Source organism: Globicephala melas, chromosome 13, assembly GCF_963455315.2.
Source record: "Globicephala melas chromosome 13, mGloMel1.2, whole genome shotgun sequence".
Taxonomy (NCBI): domain Eukaryota; kingdom Metazoa; phylum Chordata; class Mammalia; order Artiodactyla; family Delphinidae; genus Globicephala; species Globicephala melas.
In genome coordinates this window covers 23164460-23190149 of record NC_083326.1, presented here as the reverse complement: position 1 = coordinate 23190149, position 25690 = coordinate 23164460, and positions in this window count along the sequence as shown.

Genomic DNA, 25690 nt, shown 5'->3' with positions numbered 1-25690 from the left:
TAGATCAGGGATGCCTGATGATGAAGAGTCAGACTGAGAAGCAAGAAAGAACCACTAGAGTTAAACAGGAGGATGGGCCAACCAGGAAGCAACTGGAAGGTAGTTAAAAGGCACGTGAAACATAATTGAAATCTGATGGGTGATGGTATGTGGAGATTCAAGTATACGTGGTAGTTAACTTGAGGATATGGATGGAAATAAAGAGCAAAATCCCAGAAGTGGACCTGTGCTCAGACGCAAAATGTCCTTCCCCCGCAAATGTTGGAAAAGCCAGTGCTAAGAGCCATTGTGGTAGCAGACATGGGTCCCAAGGTAGCAAAAGGGGCAACTATTACAGGCAGGAAATTAATCTAAATATTTGCCCACTCAATATGCAATCAATTTTGTACTGTAGATTCCATCTCTAGAATTTGCCCAGCCACAGTGCTTGCCTAAAGCACTGCATCTTTCTCCTGGATGACTAATACTTTCCTTATTGGTCTCCCCACATTCTCTCTGCTTCCGTCGACCCGCTCCAGCCACATCCCATATTGCAACCAGAATGAACTTTTAAAATTCTGTGTTAGGATAGATTCCTCAACTAGACCCTGAAACAAGGACTTGGGTCTAGGTAAGCTGTCTGGGAGGTGACCACCAGAAGCACAGGTGAAGGAGTGGGGAAAGGAGACAGCAAATGGCAATGAGCCCTGAGTAGACGACTACAAAGGGCAACCGGTGGGCGCTTCTGAGCAACCCAACGGAGCACATCTCAGAATCGCAGAGCACATCTGAAGCAGAGAACGTCCCAGTGAGGGATGGGAGAGCCAGCATTTGTTGATAGTTACTCCAGTGGACATTAAATATCAACCATTTCCAAGTCTATCCATGGCTGTGGTGAGCTTTCATGTCACTGACGGCAGCTGCCAGGTAGAAATAAGAGAGATGAGGATGCGACAGCTCGGAAACTGTCAACATGACTGGGTTAGGGTTAGGCTTAGGGTTCATTCCACTACAGGTGAACTGTTCAAGTGAGAATTTGGGGGTTCAGGGTTATCATGACTCCACCCAAAAGTCCCCATCCCACGTCTCAGCGTCCTATTACTTTATTATTAGGACCCTGACTTTTACATGAGAGAACTACCAGGCTGTGCGTTGCGTTTCCTTCAGATTTTCATCTCCCATCAGATCTGTAATACAACCTGTCCTGTGGCTGTAGTATTCCACTTTTCCAAATGCTCCGTAAAGGACAGCTGTTGATCTGAGCCTGTTATTTTCTTTCTTTAGGCTTCAAGGGATGTTAACAAATAGAAGACAACTCTACAATCCACGTAATTACCATTGCCCCGTACTGGACTCAGATACAGAGGTCACTGCATAAGTTACTGGTTCCGCTTCAGCCTTACCTCAACCAATGCGCAGGGGTGACGGGGTAATTATGATGATACAACATTCCGGGGATTATCACTATTCCATTTACTACTGTCAGAAATGGTAAACATCACCCGTGAAAGGTCCAGTTTCCAGAACCCTATTCTTAGAGTCTGCTTTTCATTGTAACTTCAGTACTAACCCTCATTTGAGTTCCCTAAATAGAAAACACTGAGATAAGGACTTTCCTGCATGCAGTTTATTTAGGATGTGACTCTGGAAATACAAGTGAAGCAGTAGAGAATGGAGAAATCTAGTAAGTAGGTTACTCAGAGGAGTAACTGGAGCTCAGTCCCTTTAGGGCTTTTTAAAGGATCGGAGAGTGATTCCTCAGTATCTTCCCTCTGAAGGATGAAAAACTCCGCTCTCTCTCCTTTGCTGAGAATTGATGGTCATGGCATGAAACGCCCAATGCTTTGCTGACTCATATACCAGCTGAACACACACTGTGCTACCAAAGAAGTTCCCAGGGAGGAGAGCCCATTGAGAGGGTGCACCAGGGAGCCTGGGAACTCTCCAACACAGAGAGCTGCATGTGAACTTAGGGCAGGCAAGGGGGCAGTGCTGCCTCACTGACTGTGCTCTCCTCTTAAAAGCATTCAATGACTTCCCATGGCCAAGTCAAAAACCTTGTTCTGAGTTATAAACCCTCTACCCCGTGCCTCCCTTGTCTCTGCCCTTCAATCATGCTTGTCTTCCTCTGTTCTTCCAGAAAGTTCCTCTAACATGCACTGCTGCAGCTAAAGCACTCTGGCCCTTCTCTTCACTCTGCTGTTTCCATACCCCTCAGATTTCTGGAATGCCATTTCCCTTGGGATGGCTTCCCCGAAGCTTCAGGTAAGACGAGCTCCTGTTGTAATCTACCTCCATGGCGTCCTGCATGTCCACTTTTATAACACTTGGCATCCTTATTACATATTCGATGTCTGGCCTTGCTCACCTGGTTAGACATTCCATGAGAAGAGGAACTGTACTTGTTTGGTATCCCGAGCATCTTAACTAATATATGTTGACTAAATAAAAAAAGAACTTAGAGCTGAGCTCTTCTGACCTGAAATACTGAGCTAGTGACTAGCGGCTGACTTCAAAGCCACATGTGACACTTAGACAGCAGGCAAGAGTAGGAGGGCCAGATATGGAGATAGGAGACGTCAGACCTGGGCAAATCGGTTTAACACACATTCTGGCAAGTACCAGCCGATATGTGCAATTGTTCATTACAATTCCTCTTTGGAAGAGACAATATCAACATGTCATTAACGTAAGAAAACACATCTTCCCACTCACTATAACATTAATTCAACATATGATCACTGAAGTCCTATCTAATGGGATCAAAGCTCTTCAAGAAAACTTGATAGTTCTCAAATAGTTTACAATCTCCTAAAAGCACTCAACCGTTTCATCACATAATTTGGATACAGACAAAGTTAGGCAGTATCAGGACATAATCCTCATAATAATTCAACATAATTACAGTACCTGCTATTTTTCCATATATCTTTTATAGCAATAGAATGACAATAAATGCATCAAATAATTTCTATAGGCCTAAGATGTATAGCTGAATTTGGTCATAGGCATTTATAAACTGTATATTTAAAGGCTTATGTAATTTTGATGAATGAGACAAACAAAACACTGCTCTTAACTGTTTTAACAATGAAATAGAATAGGGTACAAGTGAGATCCTTGGTAGAACAGTTGCCTCTGAAACCTTGCATCTCATCAGGCATTCAGTGCTCCAGGCTAGTAACAGAGATTTTGATTGCCTTCCCCTTTTAATAGCAAATTCTTATGGCTTAGGTATTTATAAATCCAAAACTATGGTTATTTAGAAGAACTGAAACCTACAGAAAGGTTATATTCTATTTACTAGCTATTCAGTCAAGTAGGCAAATGCATAGAAAAGAACCCAATATAAATCCACACGCTGTGTGGTTAACTCCGCATTCCTCCTCTCATGAGTGCTGGTGAACGCTTAGCTAAGACTGGTTACTAGAGAGACTGGTGTAGAACTTGGCTGCATCCTTTCCTGTGACTCTAAGCCTCTGATCTCCCCGCACCACGTACCCACAGGTGCAGCTCCAGTATCAAAGATGATATGATGACTTTGACAGCTCTGATGGATTTTGGCTGCCACCAAATACATATCTGTTGTTCTGTTAGTTCTGCTTGTGTCGTTGTTACTACACCAAATCAAGAGAGACTGACAGACATTTAGAAAAGAATATATGCTTTGGCCACACACAGTACAGCATCCAAATCTTCGACCAGACACTGATTTGCTCAATTAACCCTCTGAATTTCAGTTCCTCACCTGGATGGCTGGGAGGAACATATGGGAAAAGTCCTTACTTACACGTAACAGCCACTCTTCACACATGCTGGCATCTTTACCATGCTTTCAGCATTAAGTGGTACTAGCGCTACTTCTGAATGCTTGCACATGCCTGTGAATGCCAACTGAGTTGTGTCTATGGAGTAGAAAAACTGATTCTGATGAAAAAAAAATTTAGAAAACCCAACCTTATTTTTTATATGTAGAAGGAAAACATACAACTAATATGCGAAGAAACTGAAATAGGATAGAGCACCTATTGATTCTTTCCTGGAGGGCAATATATCTACAAAGATAATTCAGCCAAATAGTGTAGAAAAGAATTAGGGGCACCACTCAGAACAGAACCTCAACGATTTTCATTACGCACGTCTTTTTTTTCCAATCTTGTGTGTTTCAGAACACATATAATGGAATGGAGAAAATGAATCATGGATGAGATCTGGCCCATACGAGATCAATTTCATTTCTCCCCTTTGCTGAGTGTGCAGGATGACTGCAGCCGTGCTCAATTCAGGGACAGGGAATGAGATCTGGCTGCGGTTCTGCCATTACTCGTAGCGGGTTGAATGGTGGACCCCAAAAGTATGTCTATCAGGAACCTCAAAATGCGCCCTTATTTGGAAAAAGGGTCTTTACAGATGCAATTAAGGATCTCATAGTGAGATCATCCTGGACTTAGAGTCAGTCTTAAAGCCAATAACATGTATCCTTATTAGAGACAGAGGGGGAAAAAACATGGGGACAAAGGCCATGGAAGATGCAGACAGATTGGAGTGATGATGCCATAATCCAAGGAAAGGCTGGAGCTATGAGAACCCGGAAGAGACGCAGAAGCATTCTCTGCGAGAATCTTAAGAGGGAGCTTGGCCCTGCCAACATCTTGATCTTGATCTTGGAAACTCTAGAACTGAGAGAATAAGTTTCTGTTGTTGTAAGCCATCAAGTTTGTGGTCATTTGTTATGGCAGCCCTAGGAAACTAGTCCAGTGGGGCTCAGTTTCCTCATATATAAAAATAATGGTGTTGGAATAGGTGATTCCCAAAGCATCTTCCAACTTTGATTCAGTGACTATGATTACCTGGCTTATAGGCAGACAGCAAAAATCTCCTGAAGCTATAGAAAGGTTACTAGAGAATGTGAAAGCTTCTCATTCTTTTTCAACTCCAATTTCTGTATCATTTCACCACACTAGGTATATGCAAATTCCAACTCAGAACTAAATAAGGGTGAAAAAAATCCGTCTCATCATGACACAGAATGCACATCTACAAGATATTTATACAAACACTGGTTCATAGCTGAGAAAATTTATTCTAAGCACTGCTACTTCACACTCTATAGTTGTAGTGAAAATGAGTTTAATCTGTTATTTTCTCTTTGGTTAAGTGGTCACTTGAAATTCATTCAACTGGTCAAACAGCATTTATGGAACATTTACTCTGACATGACATTGCAGGATGAGCTGGAGGCAAAGAAATAAACAACAGAGAGCCCTGCTGTGTCTCAGAGCTCAGGGGGAACAAGAAGCAAGTAAACCAAAAGCTGCACTGAATTGTAGTCAGCGTGATAACTTCTATTTTAGGGGTATCTCAGAAGATGTGTAACACAGGAGATGAGCATTGAACTCAACATAGGAATGAGGCAAAGCTGCTTAGAGGAGGAAACATGAACTATCTCATAAGATGAACAGATGTAATCAGGAACAGTAGAGGGGAAACATATGACAGTTAAATGCATAGTTATATGGAAAGATGCTCAGAAAACTGGACATTAGTGAGCTTAGCTGGGACACAGTGTGCATGGAACTACGTGGTAGGAAATAGGTTTACCGAGATGGTCAAAGATCATCACATAAGGACCAGATATCCTGAACTGGGTAAACGCAACGGGGGTGGACAGAAAGTAGAGAGTTGACAGAGCTTCAGAACTGATCTTATTGGAGCTAAGGCACCTGTTAATATCTGTCGCCGACATGGTGACTAGGAGGACAGCAGCATCATTTACCACAAGGGCAGGGACAGATCTGGCAGAGAATATGGGCAGATGAGGAGTTCTAGTTAAAGGCACGCGCAGGGTATCTTCATGGAGCTGTCTAGCAGTGCGATACATTTGAAATAAGAAAATAAACCCATGGTTAAATACTGACTTTCACATCATCTGTAGGTGAGGTCTTTCAGGGATACGCATCGTGTTAAAGAAGGGAGAACCAGCACAGTAATTCCAGGGAACATCACGTGAAGAGTGATCTGAAGAAGGGGGTCCATGAACCAAAGAGAAGATACTGACAGAAATGAGGGAAATGCAGCTGGAAACGGTGTTGACCTATGAGCCACTGGAGGAAGTGATTCAAAAAAGAGATTCCAGCAGCATCAAATGCTCTGAAAGATAAGAAAAAAAGGCATCCATTAGATATAGCCATTGGAAGATGACAGGCAAACTTGGGATGAGTAGTCCAATGGAAACGTGAAAGAAAAAAAAATCCAGATGAGAAAGTGATTTAGTTAGAAATTGAACCCAGGAAACACAATTGGCAAAAGCTTCGTTCTAAAAATAAATATACAGGGATTTCCCTGGCAGTCCAGTGGTTAAGACTCCACGCTTCCAATGCAGGGAGTGCAGGTTCAATCCCTGGTTGGTGGCTAAGATCCCACATGCTGCACAGGGTGGCCAAAAAAAAGGAGAGAGAGAGAGAAAAATAAATAAATAAATATACATAGAAATGGGGTGTCTAGAGATGGGAAGGAGAAAATAAGAGAGGGACCATGCCTTCGAAAATGACAGAGGAGCTGGGATACAGAACACAGAGGGAGGAATTAGCTATAAACAGGGAAGGGCATCAGGCAATAAAACAGAAGTCCTTTATGGAGGTATAGTTGGTATACGAAAAACTGCACATAGTTAATGTATACAAGGTGATGAGTTTGGACATATGCATATACCCATGTAACCACTGCCACAACCAAGGGAAAAAACTAAGGCAACAGTGGCCGGAGATGATGGTATATTTATAGTGACAGTAATAATAGACTCCATGAGGAAGAAGCCCTTTCTGTTCTTCAACTTCCTTTTTTGTAAAAAGAAATAATAATAGTACCTACCTCATAGGTTGATGGTAAAAATTAAACTAAAGAATACATGTAATTCAGTAAAATTGTACTTTAGCGCATGCTAAGTAATCTCACAGATGTTGATGATTCTCATTATTATTATTATTATTGTTGCTATTGGTATGATTTGTTTCGTATTAGAAAGAGGAAGAGTATGAATGGCAGTATTTTCTGGGAATGTGGTGTTTCAGGGGGAAGTAGCAGCCTGAGAGGATGATGCAGTCTTGAAACAGTAGTTACATAAATAAGAAAAGCAGCTGTCTTAGAGAAACACTGAAGGATGGGCTAGAAACGTGACACCCCGTTGGTGATTGGAGGCCACAAATTTGTGATTTTCTAAAGTGGAGAAAAATAGGAGCGTGGAAGGAAGTGGGTTGGAATGATCTAGAGCTGGAATCAGGAAGTACAGACTCAGAGGAAGGACCAAAAGGTAGAGAACTCGGTGGCTGACAAGAGGGTTTGTAGTTCATGAAGTTCCCAGACGGTAAGGAGCAAACTGGGCCCCTGGTGACTGTGGGTTGAATTTGTTTTATGGGGTTTTAAACATATACAAACATATATATTAGAAAAGTAAATTACACATAATGTATAATATATTATCTAACGATTATTAATATGTTTATATAATTAAATCTATAAGTATACACATACATTCTCAGTGCATGAGTGGTAACGATGTGCTAAAAACACAATGGTTAACCTCTATAGTTGGCATAAGTTCAATGGATTTTTTAGACACTGTTACTTGTGTCTAGAAAAAAGGTTTTTTTCAATGAATATTTCAAAACTGGATCCGCATTTTAAAATTGATGAAGAAAACCAGAGCAGATGAATATATGGCAATGAATATACATGTGCTTTCTCCCGGTGTTTCTCATCCTGGAGCTTCTATTTTTCATCATTGTACCCCTCACTCATAGTCTGAACATACTGTCTTTCCTGGATTTTGGCTTATCTCTATCTTCAATGAAATGCATAATTGTTCCTGACACATCATACAGGTTGAATAATCAGAGACCGGGTTTTGATTTAAGTCTTAAGACCTGAATCTAAGAATAGTTAAGACAGCCATTCATCTATTCTTAGTTGTCATAATGAATTATCTTATTGCCTAAACCAGGCAATTTGATATAGTATATCTGACTTTACCAGAGGTTGAAAAATAGGAAATGATATTCTCATGTTTCATGACTAGTTCAGTTAGATCTTACATAAAATAAGTCAACTTGGCATTCCATTGCTCAACTCCTTCCTTTAGGCTGAAATAACCCTGTATAATCCCAAATAAAGCACTTTACCAGAAGATCACAGTTTGTCTCAGTAATAAATCTAATTGCGTAGTCAATCACAATCATATTGTTTGAATATGGTGATTCTAAGTCTGGGCGACAATTCAGTCTTTCACATGAAAATGAGACAAATTATGTAACACATTAACAAAATTTGTTTTGTCTTCCTAACTTCCAACCATCTACTGATTAAACCATTATGCTGCCTGAGAGAATGCATTAAATATATATAATGACGTTTATGATTTTTCTTTAATTTCAGAATCATTACAACTGGTTTTCTGGGTAAATGCTATTGCTGAATAGAAACATCTATTAAAATAATAGATGAGTTGTCATCACTAGACTTACTTAAGCTTAGAAACCCATGTTTATATTTTCTTGTATTTTTACAAGGAGCCATAGCTCACCAATTCAAGTATGTTTAATGCAACCTTACAAATAATATAACAAAATGATAATACTAACCAAAATGTTCACACGCCTGAACATTGGCATAGGCTATGCTCATTTTAATGTGTTTCTGTACAAGAGTCAACCACAATCTCATATAGAGACACATTTATTTATTCAGCAATGATTTATTCAATTAATTACATCCTAGGTGCACTGCTGAGCATTAAGAAAACAACATTAAACGAGATACCCATGTTCCATGTCCTCCTGGAGCTTAAATTCATAAACACACTGGTGTTACAGGAGTTTTCTCAGCAGTAGGACTAATTTGCTGAATTTACCAATTTACTGATTTGCCAAGAACATATAGACATATATTCAATATTTAGTAAATAAATCAAAAATTCTTACTAAAGTTGTTACAACCTTGTTTTTAAGTTGGTAACAATCTTGTCAAACCTATTAAAAATAACCTTTTGGTCAGTCAGTACATTTCGTAAATTTGGTGATTTGGCCATTGGACAAGTTAATCATTCAGTGAGTGGAGAGTTGGGTGTCACTGAATGTTTCTTCCTCCCCTTGCTGATGTCCAAATCCCAGAACTAGCTTGGTTGTCCTTTACTAGTTCTCACTGAATCTCACCCAAAACTGTGTGTAGCTACTGCAGGAGGAACTTAGATCTGCCTGGTAGATGGTAATACAGGGTCTCAGAACAGTGTCACGCCTTACAGCCAGCCCCTATGGTTGGAAATTCAGAGCTGAAACCTGACACTATCTGGGTGCTTATGCCATGTTTAGATTCACAAATCAGCACCACAGCAGACCAAAGGAGGAAGGGCAGAAGGTTCTTTGGAGGCATGACACATTCTGGTAAAATCAGGTGTGAAGTTGTCACAGTAGCAATGCTCACTGACTTTATAGAAAGTCAGGTGTGAAGTTGTCACAGTAGCAATGCTCACTGACTTTACAGAAAGTTGTGAGGGTGAAGCCGCTATCAGATAACATGTTATGGGTAAACTTTTCATTTCCCCAGCAAACATTAGAGCTACACTTGTTAATTATTAAACTTGAACAGGACACTGTCTCTGCCTTCAAAATTTCAGCTCTAGTGGAGATGGAACGCCCTATGGCCACAGGCAAGTTTTAAACTTCTGTGCCTGTGTCTCCCCAATAACAAGCTAGGAATTATAGTCATAATCATCCCAACCAGTAGCGATGAGGATGAAATGAGACAATGAAGATTAAGTGCTTAGAAGCTACTTCTCAAAGCTGATACCTGGATTTCTTCCAGAACAGGTAAACAGATATTGTCAATGACACATGTCCAGATCACAGATGTACATCCAGGGAGCTTCTCAGACACTCCAAGACACTCCAGACACTCCAAGCCTTCTGGATTCTATCTTCTAGACTCTGAAGAGATACTAGAGTGTTTTAAATCAGAGAAGTGTCATAGTGAAATGTACATTTTAAACGAGTGTCAAAAACCCAGGAATAGCAAAATTAAACCCACCAGATCCTGGGCATATACCCTGAGAAAACCAGAATTCAAACAGAGTCATGTACCACAATGCTCATGGCAGCTCTATTTACAATAGCCAGGACATGGAAGCCACCTAAGTGTCCATCGACAGATGAATGGATAGAGAAGATGTGGCACATATATACAATGGAATATTACTCAGCCATAAAAAGAAACAAAATTGAGTTATTTGTAGTGAGGTGGATGGACCTAGAGGCTGTCATACAGAATGAAGTAAGTCAGAAAGAGAAAAACAAATACCATATGCTAACACATATATATGGAATCTAAAAAAAAAAAAAGGTACTGATGAACCTAGTTGCAGGGCAGGAATAAAGAAGTAGATGTAGAAAATGGACTTGAGGACATGGGGTGGGAGGGCGAAGCTGGGCGGAGCAAGAGTAGCATCAACATATATACACAACCGAATGTAAAACAGCTGGCTGGTGGGAAGCAACCGCATAGCACAGGGAGATGGGCTCAGTGCCTTGCGATGACCTAGAGGGGTGGGATAGGGAGGGTGGGAGGGAGACTCAAGGGGGAGGGGATATGGGGGCATGTGTATGCATATGGCTGATTCGCTTTGTTGTGCAACAGAAACTAACACGGTATTGTGAAGCAATTAAACTCCAATAAAGGTCTATTAAAAATATTAATAATAAGTAAGAGTTTATTGTGCAGATAAGGATAGTTCTAGAACGGGGAGCTTTGACATGCACAACTGACATGAAGCTCAGAGGCTAACATTCCAGGATGGCTTATCAAGTGAAAATAAGGATTGTTTAACCCTAACACTGATTGGTTATTAAAAGAGGATTTCCACACAGCAGGGAACTGGTTAAAAGTGATTATCTTATACCGTTTTCAGGAAGAGGACTTAAGTTTCTTTTACCATTACCGGAGGTATTTACAAGAAACAAGCTAAGTTTCGCTTATGTTCGTGAAATAAGCTAGATTCAGTTTTGTTTATGTGGCTTCAATGGTTCTGTCTGCTTGGGAGATTGCTAAGCCTGGTCTCCATGTTATATTATTTTAACAGGATCATTCTCCTAATGGTGTAGATGACGGGATATAGATAGGGATTTAGATATGGATAGAGATAGATACAGGTGTAGGTATAAACAGATGCAGGTATAGTATAGATACACATAGGTGTAGGTGTACATGCAGATGTAGGTGCAGACACGGCATTTAACCAATGAAAGACGTTTCTTCCTAGAATCAGGCTCAGTGCTAAATGCTTCACACATATTATTTCAGAAATTAACAAGACAGCCTTTTGACCTCCAAGGAGTTCATATTCAGGAGTGAGGGAGGGTTTTGCCATGAGAAGCTTCGAAGAGGAAAAATACTGAAACCCAGCCTGCAGGGAGCAGTAGGGGAACCAGTGCTGTCTCTGCAGATCAGTGTGGCAAAGACCTGAGGGCAAGGGGTTGGGGGCTTTGCTACATTAATAACAATAAACTTTTATTACAGGACAGGCATTCTATCCATCATCTAATATAATGCCCACAATGAATAGGTAGGACAGCTTCTACTGCTAGATAAGTTTCCTTATCTATTTTATAGATAAGGAAACTACAGTCAGTGGGAGGTATTTCATTAACTCACACTGGAGAACCACATATTCTGATTTTCTTTTTAGAAAAATAACTCTGGCAAGAGTAATGTGAGTATAAATTATATCTCATTCTCTTTTCTTTAAAAAGAACAGGGACAGATTGTAGGACTATGAACTTGAAAGCAGAGAGATCAAACTCAAAACTACCATAGTGGTTCCATGCCAAATGATAGGGGGCCGGAAGAACGCCACAGACATGATAAAGGTCAATGAGAAACGGAAGGAGAAGGCCAGAGAGAAAAAGTCTGGGGTGACTCCCAGACAGCTCTTTGTAGACTGGGGGAAAAGGTAAACATGGGATTTGGAAGACCCAGCAGGTTTAGTGGGGGTCATGGTAGAGCCGATTTCAGTTTTGAATGTTTTGAGAATAAGGCACAACTGGTTATCCTCACAGAAATGCCACTTGGAGAAGTTTGTCTGGAGCACCAGAGCAAGATCTGTAAATGGTCATCATATGGGTGGTAGGTGAAGCTGTAGCGGGGCTCCTTGTACAGAAGCCATTGAAAAGTAAGTGATAAGAAGCCTGTTTACTTATGACTCCACAGCTGTGCCACCTCCTCCTTGAAGCGTGCCATGATGACACAGCTCAGCAGGACTGGACCTGTTCAAGGAGTGAGAGACCACCAGGTGTACAAGCATCAGCTACCATGACGCCATCACAGGGTCCAGCAAGTTATCACGATAGGCAGCTTCACACAGTTCCCTGACACCAGGTACCGACAGGAAGTATTGCCATTGCCATGAGACTGAAATCTAGGGCAGTAAGCTACTCTACGAAAGAAAGGCTTAAAGACTCAGGAGTGGGACAGGCTGCTTTGCCACCACCATGAAGTCTCCCCGGAGGGCACCCACAGGACCAGAGGCAGCTAAAGTCGGTGAGTAGGAGAGAACCACCATGAAGGAGGTGTTGCTGTCTTTCCACGTCATCCTTGGAAAAAAGCATCAGCAGATACAGCTTTTAAAGTAAAGGTCTCAACAGTTTTACACAATATTTTATTGTCCTGTCTTCTCTGAATGATCAAAATAATACGCTTTACTAAGACAGAGCTTGATACTACTTCATTTTGCCTTATTCTAAAGATACAGCATCTGTGACCTGAATATTCTGCCTTTAAAAATCATTAAATAAAAAATATTCTAAACCCATCATCATAAAGTCTGTTAAATTAAGACAAACTATGTTCAAATGAGAACAGCAGTTGATGACTGCTGTTTTATTTAAGAAGTTAACATTTTTTTCCCTTTGAGTTCAAAACACTTGGAAAACAAAACCAGCCTGCTGTCCAAATAGGACCCTCCCAGTGCTGAGTGTATATTATGAACTTCTGAGGGTAGATTATTACTCTGTTTTGGATCCTTAATTCAAAGCATGTCTAAGTGCTTTGAGGCTTACAGGCAGATTTTCGTGATTATGTGGAGAACTGTATATAAAAGATAAAAAATGTGAAATAAACAAAACCACCTCTGTGAGCAAAGAGCAACACAGGACCACCCTCAGGAAGCTAGTCGGTAAAAACAGAGGATAACAGCTAAATGGCCTCAAGTCTAGTAGAAAAGAAAAATGGTTTTAATTCCCCCTGCTATGAAACTCCCAATTCCATTTTAGTTAGTCATCATTAAAGCCATTTAGAATTTAGCTTAAAATTTTTTAAAAAACATTTATTAACTTTATCTTTTCAAGTGTTTCCTTAATATGTCTGTATATATCATTATGATATTACGTTGAAAGCTGAGAGGGGACATTTTTAATAACATCAATCTATATCCTGTTAACAATCGCTTTGTATTTTTAAAGCTACTTTCTTGTCATATACTTCTCTATGCAAACTCTCCATTCCTAAACACAGTTACGCAGATATACAAACATATAAGCAAACACATACACAATATTTTATGCTTTGCTAACAGGTCCTGGCCGAATCTTTCAAAGCTGATAGAAATATAACTTGAGAGTCCCACTAAGAGTAATACTGGGGGCTTCCCTGGTGGCGCAGTGGTTGAGAGTCCGCCTGCCGATGCAGGGGACACGGGTTCGTGCCCCGGTCCGGGAAGATCCCACGTGCCGCGGAGCGGCTGGGCCCGTGAGCCATGGCCGCTGAGCCTGCGCGTCCGGAGCCTGTGCTCCGCAGTGGGAGAGGCCGCAGCAGTGAGAGGCCAGCGTACCGCAAAAAAAAAAAAAAAAAGTAATACTGATTCTAGTCCACATATCTTGCCCTAAATAATTCAGTAATATTAGAAAGATATCTTTAAATGATAGGGATGTTTTTGGTATAGAAAAATGTAGAGTACAACAAGTATACAAATGTTCTTTTGGTCATGTAACTTGATCTATTCTCCTAGACATTATAGTTGGCATAAAGAAATTTTAAAAATTAAAATTTTAAGTGGCTCACAGGTTACATCCACAAATCCAGCATTTACCCAAGATGTGGCTCAGTTCCAGAAACTTTTCTTTTTTTGCTCTCTTATACAGCTCTCTGAAACAATGTGTCATCCTAGAAGTTGACACTTCTAGAAGTTGACAGTCTTTTGACCACAAGGTGGCTGTGATTTCTTCAGATTTCCATATTTGCGTTGGTTATTTATTTGGTATTCACTGTGTTTTTAGTAAACATCTTTCAGGTCTGCTACTCAGTGCTAGATCAATATGGGAAAAATCTAAATATTGTGGTTATATGAATACCAACCTCAAAGCAAATATACTCCTCTAATTCTAGTTGTTGGGTCTAGAAGAGCTTTTAAATAAAAAGTGTAATTACATATTACACTGAGTTCTTAAGGGAGCTATGGATCTCACAGCCAGGTTGCATCATATCTGTTCATGCAATTCAACAAATCAACAAATACAAGCAAATAATACACATGTTAAGAAATAACAGAATGTCATTTGATGGCGATACATGCCAGGAAATAATCGTTAAACACACACAAAGAATGATGCTGACAAAAAATTTTTAATGCTTCAAGTATTCTACATTAATAAATTTTAAAGTATTTAACAACTCATGAAACTGGAAAGTTCAACAAAAGTGTATTCACTTGTATATACATATACATATATAACTAAGTATTTAAAGTACATATTTATATAGCTAAGCATATGTTTATGCAACTGAGTATATATAACTAGGTGTATATAAAACTTTCAACCTTTAGTCACAGTTATTAGGCATTTTGTAACCAAAACAAAGAAACAAATAGGTTTGAGACCTGGTTAAAGTCAGATTACAATTCCCATAAGAACTCCATCTGTCACTCCTTTTTTTCCTTCCTTCTTGTATGTGTCTGCTCAGATAGCTTTAACAAAATGTGATAGACCAAGTGGCTTAAACAGCACACATTTATTTCCCACAGTTCTGAGGCTGGAAAGTCCAAGATCAAGGCTCCAGCACATTCCGCTCCTGGTGAGAGTTCTCTTCCTGGCCAGCAGGCGGTCACTTTTTCTCTGTGTCCTAACATGGCAGAGAGAGTGGGCTCTCTCTTTTCTTCTTCTTATAAGGCCACTAATCCCATCGTAGGGGTCCCACCCTCATGGCCTCAACTAACCCTAATTACCTCCCAAAGGCCCGATCTACAAATACCACCACATTGAAGATTAAGGCTTCAGTATATGAACTTGGGTGGGGGGGAGACACAATTCTGTCCACAGCGCTTCTTATCTCTCCATCCATCACTTCTTTTATCTTCAAAAGAAAATTATACAAGAGCTGTGAAAACCTTGGGTGGCTAGAGATGTAAACGTAGGTGCCCAATGATGCCCGAGGTAAGTGCATTTAGGCAGAAAGGTAGAAGACTCTGTGGGTGACAGACATCATAAATTAATAGTGATTGTCTGAGAAAAGTGTTTTTATATCCGGTTAACGTTGGTTTTGCAATACTAATACTCCTATATGTCTTTTTATATGTTCTATATTAAACTAGTAAAATTATATGCACAAACAGTATTAAAAGGCACTTACAAAATGAACATTCCTGGTAGCAGTTACAAGCACAGTCTCCAGAGCCAGATGGTTTAGGTTTGAACACCTGTTCTGCCACTTACTAGCTAACTTTGGGCAAGTTCATAGACCTGTCTGTGCACCAATTTCCTTGTCTGTAAAAGAGGAATAACAATGCTATCTGTCTCATATGATGGTTGTGAAGATTAAATGAGCTAATTTATACAAAGCATCAATATATATATAATATAAAGAACAATTTCTGGTAGATAGTGAGCACTATACGTTTGTTATTATTAGCAATAAATAAAAGGATTGTTAACTATGAATATAAGACCCAAAAGATGCTCTCAGAGGAGTTTCGATTACAAATAAGACTGGAAATAAATATGGAGTTCAATACCAAGTCATGCAACAGTAACCCTAAAAATGTAGAGAGTTTCTGAATTGGTTAAATCATGTCGTGTGTACAAAGGCTAAAAGTTTTTGAGGATAACCAGAGCAGCCACCAAATCAAATGTAAAGTATATGAAGACATATTTGGTTCATTGCTGAATCCCCAGAACTCAACCAACATCTGTTCAATGTACAAATGAAGAAATATAAGCACCAACGGAATCATGTCTGCGTGAGGAACATTCAACATAAACAGTGGCAGTGAACTGGGCCAGTCAAGACTTCAGGGAAGCTCACCAGACATCTGGTCAACAATAAGAAGGGAAATGTTAGTCTGCTCATTTGTGAAGTCTTTATGTTAGCATTAAAGAGAGTAACAAACTCAAATGCTGGCTAAATATATCTAAGAATTTAGATGTATTTACCTACCTAGAAGCCAGCTGTCAAAGACAGTATGAGAAGTGTAGTGCCCGGCAACAATTACCCACTCACTCCAACAGTGTAGACAAGAAAGCTAAAGCAGACAGGCCTTCTGCTCGTTCAGCCACTGAAGCCACTTCTTTTAGAAACACCACGTGATTCACCTCGGAATAAAGTCCTCGAAAATAAGAGAATCCCAGCTTGAAAAGATATTAGCCCAACATTTGGACCTGTAATGGAAGCTCTACAGAAAGACAGCTTTGCTCTATTAAGAACCAGCTCTGTCTTTCATTGTTGCAAATCACAATCTGGGACTTGCAGCTATAGGTCTGGCTTGCAGAGGGTTTTGTCACAGTGTGATTTTAATGTATAAATAGCTAAAATTTCCAAATCTACAGCTGTTTGAGTATGCCATTAAAGTCTCCAATAGCCTTTTAAAGTTCTTTTTCTAGAGTAGTTAAGTGACAGAAAGTTTAGTAAGCATTTCTGTGTGGCTCTATTCTTTTGGCTACTTCAAAGTCTTCCAAATATCCATCTTTTCTACATGTTAATATTTCCAAGTTTTCATATGTTAATATGTTTTTAGTGTGCCGAATAATGTGATAAATGGCTAAAAAAATCCCCTGTTTATTGTCTCAGGAAAGCTGCTTAATTCCTAAAGAGAGACACAAGTAGTATTGAGCAGGTGAGCCAAGGAATGAATGGGAATTGAAAAGCAGAGATAGTGGGGCTTCCCTGGTGGCACAGTGGTTAAGAATCTGCCTGCCAATGCAGGGGACACAGGTTTGAGCCCTGGTCTGGGAAAATCCCACATGCCACGGAGCAACTAAGCCCGTGTGCCACAACTACTGAGCCTGTACTCTAGAGCCCGTGAGCCACAACCACCAAGCCCATGCGCCACAACTACTGAAGCCCGTGCGCCTAGAGCCGGTGCTCTGCAACAAGAGAAGCCACTGCAATGAAAAGCCTGCGCACCGCAACGAAGAGTAGCCCCCGCTCACTGCAACTAAAAACAGAAAGCCCACGCGCAGCAACGAGGATCCAGTGCAGCCAAAAATAAATAAATAAATAAATTTATGAAAAAAAAAAAGCAGAGATAGTGAAAGCTGGTATTTTAAGTATATTATATATATATTCTATATATTATGACTATTCTCTTAGCCAGTAAAGGATTTTCAAACAGACGTAATGTGATTTGAACTCATAAGGTCTCTACTAACAGTATTTTATGTCATAAAACATGTAATTTTTCATTTCTTTGACCGTTTCGTCCAACAGCAGAGTGTGGCACAATGTACAGCATAAATGAAAAATGAGACTTTGATATTTGCACGGAATTTACTTGCTCGCTAAAAATAAAGTAACTAGTTAAGGAAATAAAATAAAAGGCAAGTTACTAATACAGAATACCTACGGAATCTGCATTTCTCATAACAGAGCATAAATGCATTTTGAAGAGTCTTCCCAGATGGTGCTGACGTGCAGCTTGGTTTGTGAAAAGCTAGTGCAGACAATCCTGGGAGGTAAGTTAAGGAATGAAAAAAATCTGAGCAGGTTTAAATACTGTTTGGGAAGAGCAAGTTGAAGAGGGATAATGAGAAAAAGAGATAAAGGGGTAATCATTGCAAACAAGTTCTCTACAGGGACAGGGTGACACAATGATAAGCACGGAAGAACCAGTCGACTGAGACAGGAGAATAAACCCACGTCTGCACTGGAGCACAAGGCATGGAGGAAGCATGGACACACAATTCAATCCATAGACTGAGTGGCAGAAAACTGATATTTCCAGGCTTTTCTCAAAGCCAAGCCATCTCTTGAGAGTGAGGAAAGATGCTGAGGTTGGACATTCAATACAAGTGCAGAAAGCTTGAAGTAGCTGATTGTTTTGTAAATTAAGACACTATGTGTTCTTTGTTCTGGAGAGGTAAATGAAGAAACCTCTCATTAGTATTTTGTACGTGCCTTAAACCATTACAACTACCATCCATTCAAATATGAACTCTAGGATTGATGAATTGGGCTGGGCCATTAGAATAGCTGAAAAGCCATGTAGAAAGAAATTTATCAAGTTCCAAGGCAGGGCTGGTTGTGACAGCCTTTGTTAGTTGTGGGTGTCATATCATCTGTGATTACCAACCTCTATAATGAATCATTACGATTTCCACATCACAGCTTATTTTCAAAACATTCATTCTGGGGGAGGATGAAAAATTATTCTCTCTATAAACAATGTATTTCTGTTGAATCAACCCAGCTCTTTCATTTGTTTTTGGAGGCTCTAGCAAAGGATGCCTTTTCTCACGTTGCCCAGATTCCAGAATCGGCCCACATTCCTAGGCTCATGTTCTCCTACCTGCATGTTCAAACCAGGAACAGTGCCTATCTCTGGCAGTTCTTCCTTAGTCATGTCTCTCTGCTTTGATGGATTCCCATGGTTAGATTGAGCCCACCCTGATAATCCAAGGTAACCTTCTCCCATCTCCAAATTCTTAACATAATTACACCTGCAAAGTCCTTTTTGGTATTCAGTCTAACATATTTACAGGTTCTGGAGGTTAAGATATGGACCAGTTTGGGGGAAGGGAGCATTATGTTGTCCACCACACTTACTTATCATTTCTTTTCTTTTATGTTAAGTACTTTAAGTGTGCTTTCTAAGAAATTTTTACCTAATCTGAGTTTGGAAAGATTTTATCTTCTGTTTTCTAGAATATGTTTTATAGTTTTAGCATTTATGCTTAGATCTATATCTGTTTCAAGTTAAAACTTGTCTATTGTGTGAGGTACGGGCTGATGTTTATTTGTCCCATACATAATTAGCTGTTATAACATCATTTGTAGAAGTGATTATAATTTCCTACTTGAGTTACCTTGGCAAGTTTGTCAAAAATTAATTAACTATATTTCTGGGTATATCTCTGTATTCTCTACTCTGTTCTATTGATTTGTAGGTCTACTTTTATGCTGATTACACTATCTTGATTACTGTAACTTTTCAGTAAGTCTTGGAATCTCTGGAGCTTTCCCTGGAACTGTTGCTTAAATATAAAAATTTTCTGTGAATTAAAAATGTAATGCCAGAAACTATCAAACTCTTAGAGGGAAACATAGGCAGAACACTCTATGACATAAATCACAGCAAGATCCTTTTTGACCCACCTCCTAGAGAAATGGAAATAAAAACAAAAATAAACAAATGGGACCTAATGAAACTTCAAAGCTTTTGCACAGCAAAGGAAACCATAAACAAGACCAAAAGACAACCCTCAGAATGGGAGAAAATATTTGCAAATGAAGCAACTGACAAAGGATTAATCTCCAAAATTTATAAGCAGCTCACGCAGCTCAATAACAAAAAAGCAAACAACCCAATCCAAAAATGGGCAGAAGACCTAAATAGACATTTCTCCAAAGAAGATATACAGATTGCCAACAAACACATGAAAGAATGCTCAACATCATTAATCATTAGAGAAATGCAAATCAAAACTACAATGAGACATCATCTCACACTGGTCAGAATGGCCATCATCAAAAAATCTACAAACAGTAAATGCTGGAGAGGGTGTGGAGAAAAGGGAACACTCTTGCACTGTTGGTGGGAATGTAAATTGATACAGCCACTATGGAGAACAGTATGGAGGTTCCTTAAAAAACTACAAATAGAACTACCATACAACCCAGCAATCCCACTACTGGGCATATACCCTGAGAAAACCATAATTCAAAAAGAGTCATGTACCAAAATGTTCATTGCAGCTCTATTTACAATAGCCCGGAGATGGAAACAACCTAAATGTCCATCATCGGATGAATGGATAAAGAAGATGTGGCACGTATATACAATGGAATATTACTCAGCCATAAAAAGAAACAAAACTGAGCTATTTGTAATGAGGTGGACGGACCTAGAGTCTGTCATACAGAGTGAAGTAAGTCAGAAAGAGAAAGACAAATACCGTATGCTAACACGTATATACGGAATTTAAGAAAAAAAAATGTCATGAAGAACCTAGGGGTAAGACAGGAATAAAGACACAGACCTACTAGAGAATGGACTTGAGGATATGCGGAGGGGGAAGGGTAAGCTGGGACAAAGCGAGAGAGAGGCATGGACATATATACACTACCAAACGTAAGGTAGATAGCTAGTGGGAAGCAGCCACATAGCACAGGGAGATCAGCTCTGTGCTTTGTGACTGACCGCCTGGAGGGGTGGGATAGGGAGGGTGGGAGGGAGACGCAAGAGGGAGGAGATATGGGGATATATGTACATGTACAACTGACTCACTTTGTTATAAAGCAGAAACTAACACACCATTGTAAAGCAATTATACTCCAATAAAGATGTAAAAAAAATAAAAAATAATAGTAGTTGCTGGAGGGAGGGGCAGGAAGAGGAATGAAGTTGAGGAAGGTAACACAGGGAACTTCCATTGTATCTGTAATATTTTAGGTCTTACTTGGATGATGGGTACCCAGATAATATGTAATTCTCCAAATCTCTTTATTTTTCTGTGCTATTTCGTATTAAAACTACTTTACAAAGTTAATGACAGACTTTATCAGGTAATAATAATAATGAATTGCTGATAATCTGGCACTTTTTCTCCACTTATACAAAAACTGTTCTTTTTTCAGGATCCAGCTGAAAACATTCCCCAGCTGAGACCGTATACAACAATTGCTCCTCATTAGGACATCATAGTATTTACCATCTGTACCAACCATGACATATATTTTATATACTACCTTGCACTTTAAACTAATATATGTGATAATTCCCATTCTAAATGGAAATATCCTCAAATGGATGAATCATACATTTGTATCTCTAGCGATTTGCATTTAGCAGGTGTTCCGTAAATAATAGTCTAAAACATAGAAGGCTATCTGATAACAAAAAGAGAACTCTTTCTGGGAAGTAGAAGTAGTATACTAACATTTGTTGTTAATAAAAGATGCTTCCTGTACATAACAATATTCAGTAGCACTCACCAAAGCAGAATTGAACAAGAATGGAAAGAATCAGCAGAATGCTATTTAAATACTGGAGCATAACTGAATCACTTTGCTGTACACCTGAAACTAACAACATTGCAAATCAACTATACTTCAATTTTAAAAAAAGATCTAAAAACTTACAGGCTGCTGTCAAACATTGGTCCTTGAGGAATCAGTATGGTTCATCTAAGATACTGACTGCTTTTCTTGCTATCCCATTATAATAATTATCCTCATTCCTTGTCCATTAAGTGTTCCACTATTCTTTGAATAGAGTTTTTCAAACTTCTTGAAATATACCTAGCAAAACTATTTATGCTGCCAAAATTTCTCTGTCTTCACTAAAATGACTTTAGTTCAACATTTCAAAAATGTGTAGAATGTGCCCACTTGGATCCCAGGTGTGGTGCTTTGGAAAGATAAGGCATGTGCACAGCCTGGTGAAAAGACAGACACACGTGGACAGGAGGATCATCGTTCCAGCAGACTTGTGTGCGGAGCACAGCCCTCCTATGCATCAGCGACAGCCCTACAGGGGACAAAGGCGAAAGCTGGGTGACCTCAAAGGCAAGTTGGATTTCCCAGCAGAAACCCAAGGAAATGAAATTACATTTGAGGTGGGGCTCCTGGAACTTTCCTTTGGAATCCAGTTGTAGTTTTTCATATTCTTCCCTATTCGATTTCACATCATCTGTTTTGGATGATCTCTCAGCCCGTTGAGTGTTTGTTGAAGATTCTTAATGAATTACCTAACAAATTGGCATGAGCTCATTTGTGAAGGTGATATGGGTGATATGCACTTGTTCTTCTATCAGTCGGACAAGCCAAGGGCACTCAGGAGGCATGCTTGTGTTAAAGTATGACCCCAGGAACCAAGAGGTACTGACTGGGGGCTGATTAAGTACAGAGGACTCTGAGACTGTCATGAACACAAACACTGAAACAAGTTTCCGGGTGCTGCGAGTGCTAATTATCGTCTGTAGGTAGTTGGGATGGGAGGGCTGCAAATAAAGTAAGATTGCCATGTAACAAGGGGGTCAAAGCCTCTGATGTCATGACCTTGCTGTATGCTGTGTCAGTTTCCTAGAGCTACCATAACAAAACACCAACAAGAGAGTAGCTTAAAACACCAAAACGTATTCTCTCACGGTTCTGGAGATTAGAAGTCCAAAATGAAGGTATCAGGAAGGGCATGCTCCCTCTGGCAGCTCTACGGAAGAACCTTCTTTGCCTCTTCTAGTGTCTGGTGCTTGTTGACAGTCCTTGGCGTTCCTTAGCTTGTAGACACATCACTCCAGTCACATGGCCGTCTTCTCCCTGTGTGCCTTTATTTCATCTTCTCTGTGTTCACGCCTGTCTCTGTGTCTAAATTTCCCCTGTGTATAAGGACACCAATCATACTGGATGCAGGCCCTCCCTAATGACCTCATTTTAACTTGATAACCTCTATAAAGATTCTATTTTCAAAAAAGGTCACATTCTGATGTTCTAGGAGTTAAGACTTCAACATATCGTTTTGGGGGGAGAGACAATTCAGTCCATAACATACGCCTTACTGAAATCCAGATATACAATGTTTACAAGAGTTTATTGATCTATATAGGACATAAGTCTCATTTGGAGTAATTAGTACTTATTTAGCTCCAACATGCCTAAGAGTGGTTATATCTTTTTCAATAAGTAACAAATCCTGTTTAATAGTATGCTTAAGATCATATTTACAGCTCCATGTTTGATTATTATTCATATTCTATTTGTTGGTGTAGAAACATCTGACAGTTTCCAAAGATAGTGAAGACAGTGTGCCTTTTGATTCCTCATTGCCATTTCCTGATAGTTCATAATTTCTCTAAATTATACCTTCCGTACTTCGTGATGCCTGGTTTTACATAGTAGTTTTAACATTTTCTCATTCCTGCAAAAATTTCCATTTCAAGCTCTCTTCATAGGGATGGTGGTTCTTCATTCCTAAACCACTGTTTGGAACTTTTATATTTTGTAAGTTTTATAAATCTTTAGTCAAATAGAATAAATGGTGTTTTATTTATCCTAGGTCACTTCAGTCTTTTGTACACTGACGTGTATTGAAAAGTTTGAAGAGAAGGATATAACACACAATGTCTGCCATATATATTAGCTCATGGAAACCTTTCACTATATACACACAGGAAACATACTTAGGAATTACTGTCCTAAGCCATATACCTACTATAAATAAATTTTTAAACCCTATTCCTTAAAATCATCTCTATAATCAGATACTCAGTTCACTTTGTCCTGTCCTATCTCTTTAGTGTTATGACCTTCGATCCCTAAGAAGAAATTAAAATATTACCTTGTTTTCTGTTCATCCCATCTTCTACTTAGTTAAAAAACAAAACAAAACAAAACAAAAAAAACCCACCAGTTTTTTCCATCTCTTTCTCCTGAGTAGTCATCTAAACTTGGTGAACTTAAGAAGACACGTGTGTGTACCTAGAATGACATCCTTTGGCGAATCTCCTTTCTCTCACATGAAAAAAATACTTCTCAGTCTATTAGGTTTGGTTGGGGCCAACCCTGCCCAGGAATGAGTCAGACTAAAGTATTCCACCTTCCTTGGATTGGGGTTGTACACATGACACAAAGCAAAACAGACAGAGTTATCCCTGGAGGTTTTACAGTCAAAAGAAAAAGAAAGAAAAGAGAAAAGAAAAAAGAAAAGTAAAGAAGATCCTTGGTTTGCTTGAAAACGGCAAGCTGTGAAAATAATGTAGATATTTCATGTTCAGCAATCAATATGTACATATCCTTTCCGCCTTGGGAAGTTTGAGTTAATTTTCTAAGTCAGGCAATGGAGAAAGTCGTAACACATGTGTTTCAGGTATTAGCAAGGCATCAGTGATTCCTATAGTTCATACTTACCCAAACAGTACTCAATATAATTGAATATTTCTCCATTTGGAAGAGGTCCTAAATTCACACAGAAATAACAATAACTAGCTTTCCTGTTTAGTTCAATTTCTGTTTCTTTTAGGAACTGCATTTGCAAGTACAGCTAGGCTTTTTCTTTAGAAAGAAAGTCACCTAAGAGCAGAGACGATATGTGGCCTCATTTGCATCTTCCATAAATCTTAGCAGAGTGTTCAATAACTATTTGTTACACTAAATTATTTCTTTGATATCTTAGTAGATAATTATAATCAATAGACTCTACGATACATTAACTGCTCCATCTCCAATTAAAATGTACCCACCGTATCTCAAACACCATACCCATCTTAAGATATTTTACATAAATTGCTCACAACTGAATATCATGTTGAGGGATTTCCTGTGCCTTTTCCTGTTTCTAGCAGCCTGTTTTCCCTTAGTTTGAAATATTAGTCTCTAAAGACTAGTTTCCCTTGAGCAGATGATCAAGATTAACAATCCTGCTGCACTTTCTATTCCATGAGGAAATCTTTTTACTCAATTTCTCCAGGGAAACAAATTCAGTCTCTACCCTTCTTCATTTGTTTGGCTAACTTATGTTATTTCCAGTTGCCTCTGCTGCTGCTGTTACTGTTATAATGTCCAAATTTTGGAGTTAAGTTGTCTGAATAACAATGAGAACATCCCAAGAAAGCTTGTTATTTTTTCTTAAAATACTAGGAACAGTATTCCTACAGGAACTTTTGGAGCAAGAGGCCCTTTTGATCCCTCTTTATTTCCACTCTGTTGGTTATTAAGATCTTCCTGCCCCACCCCTGCCCAGGGTTTCACTTAACAGAAGCTTCAGCAAACATCGTTCGAGCACCTGCTTTCCACCAGCTTCTGCCTTTGACATTGTGGAAACAGCTGAAAAACACACCTCGTTTTCCTTTCACCAAATGTTTTTTCTTCCCTGAACATCAACCCCTGTGGTCTAACTGACCACTTCATGATGCTTCTGCTATTTTATTTTTTGGCCTGGATTTCTTACAACTTTCTGTGTTGGTTAAGGCTACAGTTGGCTGCTACAACAGAGAATGATAATGGTAGCTTAAATATAATTGACCTTTTTCTCACTCATCCAGTAGTCTGGGTAAAAGTTGTCCAGGGCTTGTAGGGCGGCTCCTGGGGTCTGGTAACATGGGCAGCTTCCTCGGCCTGGTTGTTCTGCCATCCCAAGAGGGTTGCTTCATCCTCGGGGTCTAAGAGGACTCACTCACACCTGCGATCCTGCCGGTAAGAAGAAAAAAGGGGGATGGCCTCATACCCTCCACTCAAATCCCGCCTGGCC